General features: G+C 43.3%; 1 protein-coding gene across 2 annotated transcripts in view; it reads left to right on the top strand.

Moving 5' to 3' along the window:
- Positions 1-299: 299 nt before the first annotated feature.
- The window catches only part of glis2b (GLIS family zinc finger 2b), a 30,678-nt gene continuing 24,977 nt past the window's right edge, over positions 300-6,000 (top strand). Inside the window, exon 1 of one of the 2 annotated variants that reach the window (XM_032586964.1) lies at positions 300-1,103. The gene's annotated coding sequence lies outside the window, so the exon portion shown is untranslated. The remainder of the gene's footprint in view (positions 1,104-6,000) is intronic. The other variant, XM_032586963.1, reaches the window with a different exon arrangement.

Raw genomic sequence — 6,000 nt, 5'->3', positions numbered from 1 at the left:
TTTTTACTTAACGCAGAACTCTTTTTCCAGTCAAACAGTATGGCAACTGTTACTTCTCTGAACTTTTTTGTCTTATGTAATGCAGATTTGCATTACACAGGTTGCTGGTGAGTGGAGGTGAGGAGGCTCACTGTGTACACACCGACTAACATTGAAAAATGCGGTGTTTGCTCTTTGGCGATCTAAGGCTGACCGTGCGGACAGACAGACAGACCGACGTTTTGAGAGAGGAGTGGGGAGGGGGTGGCTTGGAGGAAAGCCGGGGACTGCCCATGATGGATGGGCGGAGCAGTAAGCATGCGCTGAGGTGGCAGGCTCTGGGCTGGTCCTGACGGGCTGGCTGGCTGCTGGGCTCCGGGCGGATGTCTGTGTGCGTCAGACGACGGTGGGGGAGAACTACCATCAACACGCAGCGTCTCCGAAGGAAAACACGCAGAGGAGACGCGGAGCGCTAAAAGAGAAAACCAACCGGGCTAACGTTGGCATCTGGAAAAGCACCGAGAAAGGAGACGATCCTCCCACATCCAGCCCCACACCCTGTCGCCAACCCGTCCCGTCTTTTTCCTCTCGACCACTTCGTGCCATCCCTCTGGTCCGACCACCCCATAGGAAACCCCCCATTAGACCAGCGTTGCCATTAAGCGATGCGCTTTGAATCTGGGAAGAAATCCTCTCTGCGCTTTTTGATGCATAGCACAACCAGTGCTCTTCATTTCCAGGCTATGGATTCGGGTGTTTACACTTTTCTGATGGGTTTCCAGCTGTAATATAACATGCAAAACATCACCCTGTCATTCCATAGATTGGCTGGAATTTAAACAACCGGCTGTCACATACGCCGGGGTGAGCTCTTATGTGATTTTTTTCCCCCTCAAGCTTGAAAACAACTCCGACAATGGTCTTAGTACAGACCGCCTCATTAAACACTTAGTAATAATCTCTAAAGACCTGTCAGCTGAATATTTCGATCCCACCGAAAAAAAGCGGCAGAACTGACAAGGAGTTTGATCGTGTAAGGACTTCGGGAAGTTCTTGCTCCGGAGGAAAGGCGTGGATTGGACCGGAGACATCTCGGCCATATCCACGGCATTTTTGCTGTAAAGGTAAGCCAGGATCGACATTTTCCTGCATGTCACTTGTGCATGTTGCGTTCACTGTCCAGGCTGAGAAAAAGCACCGATTTAAACAGGGCAGTGACCTATTTTCCAGCACCGAAGTCCTTCCGCCGGGAGTGCTTCGCACTGTCACTTCCAAGGCCGGTGGTTGAGTCTCAGCCAGAGATATGTGTGCGTGTGTGTGTCATTGCCCTTTTCAACATTAGACCAACCTTTTTCCAGATGTAAACATCCTTGCCTTCCACCGGGACCCATGGGAGACGTTTTAAGAGCGGTGTCACAAATCCCGCCCTACATGGTGGAGCTCATCACTTACAGCCTGGCCAGATACAGGTTTCTGCTGAGCTCTCTGATGCTTGTCACAACATCTGATAAAGAGCTCAATGTCTGCAGATTCCTGGTTGTGATTTAAGCTTGTGATATATTGGTAAACAAAGTGTTACGGTCCAGGGCTGTTGTCTGACATGCAGCTTTGCTGGAGCCATTTTCCGTATTTCTTCTCAATTCTCAAACTTTGTTTCAAGTCATTTGGAGCCTGTAATGGGTTTTCTTACAGGATTGTCCTGTATTTAGCTTCAGTCAACCTCCTATAAACTCTGGCCAACTTCTTTAACCCAGAATGCAAAAAACATCCCCCACAGCATGATGCTGCCACTACCCGCTGAAATCTTGGCTGCATTTGGAAATAGATAGGGGGAACCTCATTTAAGAAAAAATAACCTTGTTTCTTGCTAAAATATAGAATATATACTTTATTTATTTATGTTTTTTCCACAAATTATATTATTAGCTACAGTTAGCAAACCTCATTTGTCTTTCCATTTTAAAGAAGGAGCTCAACTCCTTGATGTTCTTCCAAGATTAAAGCTTTGACTCACAAAGCAAATCAAACACACTTTTTTGCTACGCTACAAAAAGCAAAATACCAAAAAGTAAAACATTCTTAACATGTTATCTTGACCTTTTTGGCCTAATTACAATTGAATTTTTACTAAAGGTTATCATACCATGAGGTTCTCTGACTCAATCTTTATAATTGTATGACTGGGATCTCTTTATCATAGCTGTTCAGCTCAGTGCCAAGCTAGATGAGGCAGTACAGGGGGCAAGGATGGGCACAGAAAGAGAAGCATAAATAAAGAGCTATTTTCATCCAATTAAGAAATTGCTCTGTTCCTACGCCTAATTGTGCAGCACACAGGGACTTAGTTTACGATGGACCTTCTCCCAATTGGCTGCCTCTCATGGGTCTATTGTTCCTGGAGCTGCCAGGGGAGAGAGCTGAGCGCTGCCAAGGCAGACCTAACAAGGCAAGGGCCGAAGGGGAATTGGGTCTGATCATTAAAAAGGTCACAATGCACATCGGAGGCACATAGGAGGGGATCAGATGAAGTATGATTATAATATTTCCAAGGTGTGTGTTGAGTATTTTTTATGCAGAGATGTGTAGGCTCATGAGGTATCGGTGTACTGGGTCAGTCCTATAAAACAGGAGCTGTGAAAGAGATTCCACCCTCCTTATTGCAAGCCTTTTTTTTGTTTCATCCTGAAACCTTCCCTGAACTCATAACAGAGGAGATCCACACACCCACAGCCTGCTCTGGCCATTGTTTAGCCAATCAGATGATGAACAGTTCAGCTGCAGGTCAGCCTTAACATTCATCCAAGAGAAAGTCTGGGGTCAGACAGAGAAACATCTGTAACCACTGGTCACGAAGTGGACACTGCTCACTCTAAACTCTACTGATAATCCAGATGTCCACGAAGTTCCAGCTGTGCATCTCTGTCTACAATCAAGGATGCATGTGTTTATTTTAGCTGACAGCTTTAACTGATTAATATTTTCTTGCCCTCAGTACAGACTCAACCGTATGTTGACCAGGTCTCTGTCCAATTCTTTCTATATACACCCTGCTAGGTGAATACTGGTTCTGCTGCAGGTCTATTCATGTTGAACAGAGAGTTATCTTCATGCAGATGCTCTGGAAGAGAATTGAATCATTCCACTTCATGTACTAGTGGATAAACGCTTTCCACCATGTCAGTCCCTGAAAATTAAAACCACGGGCGTCGCTATCAACCCCCTTCTTTAATTTTCCGTCCGCCTATAGCTTGCGCCCCTTGCTACCACTGTATGACATCATTCACTTGGGGTCCAAAACTGTAAAGGGGCTGAACAGCTGCTGTTTTTTTTTTTTTTGGATCGACAAAGGTGAACTCTCTGGGTAATTTCCTGCGTTAGAGAGCAAAAGGTGATCAGTAAAGAGAAGATGGGGAAACATCTAATACACTCCTGATCAAAACTTTAGGACCGGGGAAAAAGTATTCAAGTTTCACACTGCTGGATCACAACTAGGTTGAGTAATGCTTCAAAATAAGGAAGAAACGGAGGAAGAGAAAAAAAAATGAGTGGGAAACATTTCAGCTGAAAAAGAGCAAAAACTATCAACAAAACGGACCCAGTTAGTGGCTTCTTGTGGACAAGTGTTTCCAGGCAGCAGGAGAGATGTTATTGTGGTTTAACTGCAGTGTAGTCCTGTTGAACGATCCACTCCTCACCTCACAGACGGAGGAGTCAGTCAAGAAGAATTCTTCTCCACAACATCTGCACATAGGCAGCCATGACTTGATTCCTCCTGCACAACCTAAAGCTTTATTTTTATTGACAGAAGCTGCATCTTTATCGTGGCCCATAAAAACGTCTTCAGTCCTGTCATATCAGTTATGTTGGAAGCCATCAGGAAATTTCTCCCGAGCTCTTTCTCTTTTCTTTCTTGTTTTCATCTTTGGTGTTTCCTTGCAAATTTAAAACGGGGCATATTTGTGGTGTGGAAGATAAGTGTTTTCAAAGCCGATAGAGTTTTGTGGTTATTGGGCTGCAGGCAGCATCAGTAAGAATCGTACCGTGAGTTGAGGATCTGCCTCTGTCTTCAAGAACAGCACATTACATCCTCTAGTTCAGCACAAGTGAAATTCTTCTGCTTTATCACGTCACTTTTTTCAATCATAACCTCCAAGATCTTTTAAGAAGACATTAAGGAATGTTGTGAATGGCTCTGCCAGTGCATCTCAATTATCGTGTCACTTTCAAAAGCAAAAAACCTTTTTGCCTTTGCCATTAGAAGTCATAAAAATGTCATTGCCTGACAGAAAACAACAAGAAAGGCAGATTTATGGGCAGCTTTAGAGTTTTTAAGGCTATAGTCTTTTGCTTAGATGATAAACAGCTTGTTTGGGATTTAATGCTGTTTTCAATTTGTCTATTTGTTTTGCCTGTTGCTCCGGTTTCTTCTTTTCGCCTTTTGAAACTTAACGTAGAACCCGGTCCTGATTCAAACTCAAATACTTATTACTTCCTCAGGATTTATACTTTGATCCAGAGTCTACAAAGTTTTCGCACAGAGCGCGTGTGAGTAGGCCTGTCACGATAACAAATTTTGCTGAGCGATTAATTGTCTCAAAAATTATTGCGATAAACGATAATATTGTTTGAAGACCTTTTTACACTGATTTAATGGAAATGACATAATAATGCATGCGATTTCCTGCCAAAGATAGATACACATTATTTTCAAAAGAATACTTAACACTGCAACTGATAAACAAAACAACCAAAAACAAAAATCAAATGGATTCTCAGTCTCCATTAACAAAAAATGTACTTGAATAAAAACTAAACAACATAAAGCCAAAGTGGAAATAAATACTGCATTCAACCAAAAGAGTGCAGATTATGAAGTCTGTATTCTATGTTGCCCTATAGCAATAATTAGGTTTAAATAGAGAAAATGAGCACACCCGACTACCTGATGCAATAGTTCACACAATACTGGGTTTTTTTTGCCCAGATTTTCCCCTTACGACAATCTTAGAACGTTGGTCTTTCTAAGATTGTCGCTTGTGATTTCCTAACCGATCATCCTGTAGTGTGTGGTGTGTTACGGTAGATCATCGTGGCCGCTCCGATCTAAATCAGGGGTTTTCCCCGACTGGGAGAGTTAACACAGCCTGTTGAATTTGACAGGTAGCCAATCAGCTGTTCTTCGTTAACGTGACGTAAATAGGTTATAATGATTTTCATTCAGCCAGGACTGACAATAGCCACATGCATTGCAGGTATGTAAAGCATTGATTAATGCCCGGTTTTAAAATTAGTTAAGTGGAATTGTAGCCATTATTTTGTGCCCATTGTTGGACACCACACAGCACGATCGAACCCGAACGAACCTTTATACCTAGGATTTCTATCGGCTCATGTGTGGTCTCTCAGGTTTTGAAAATGGACCGACAGCTCTAAGATTGTGTTGTGTGTGCTGGGCATTACACTAAGGATATGAGGAAGGGAGGGTCAGTGGAGAGCACCGGAGTTGAGCCTTTTTTCGTTCAGTGTCATCAACAGAAAGAGAAAAAGGCCGGAAGAGACGATAAAGCCGATAATTAAAATGAGGTCGATAGTTTTAATTTATCGTATGATTAATTGAGTTATTGTTTATCGTGACAGACCTACGTGTGAGTCCACAGCAGCATGTTTACCAGTCAATCAGAGCAGCTGTGGACATCACAATCGGTGAATGAGATGCTAACTTGTTCAAACTTCTGAAGCTACTTTGAGTGCTTGAATTCATACTGCAGCGGGGTGCCATAGCTGCTGCGGATTACGGTCAAGCTGAAAGGCAACTGAGCAGCAGGGGAGAGAGGATTATGGTGGTCAGTGAATGAGGCGGCATGCTGTGAAAACGAGGCACCTGATACACACTTGCATCAGGCTTCACAGGGATGCAGAGTATGTTATTTTAGATTCCCCATGACAGAGCTGGATAGCTTGTGATTGCACAAGAAAACAGTTATTAATATGAAGATGAAAAGCTTTGCAACTGCAATGCAG

The sequence above is a fragment of the Xiphophorus hellerii genome, chromosome 16, assembly GCF_003331165.1.
Source record: "Xiphophorus hellerii strain 12219 chromosome 16, Xiphophorus_hellerii-4.1, whole genome shotgun sequence".
Classification (NCBI taxonomy): Eukaryota; Metazoa; Chordata; class Actinopteri; order Cyprinodontiformes; family Poeciliidae; genus Xiphophorus; species Xiphophorus hellerii.
The sequence above is the reverse complement of the archived record's forward strand: the minus strand, read 5'-3'. Positions and strand labels throughout refer to the sequence as shown.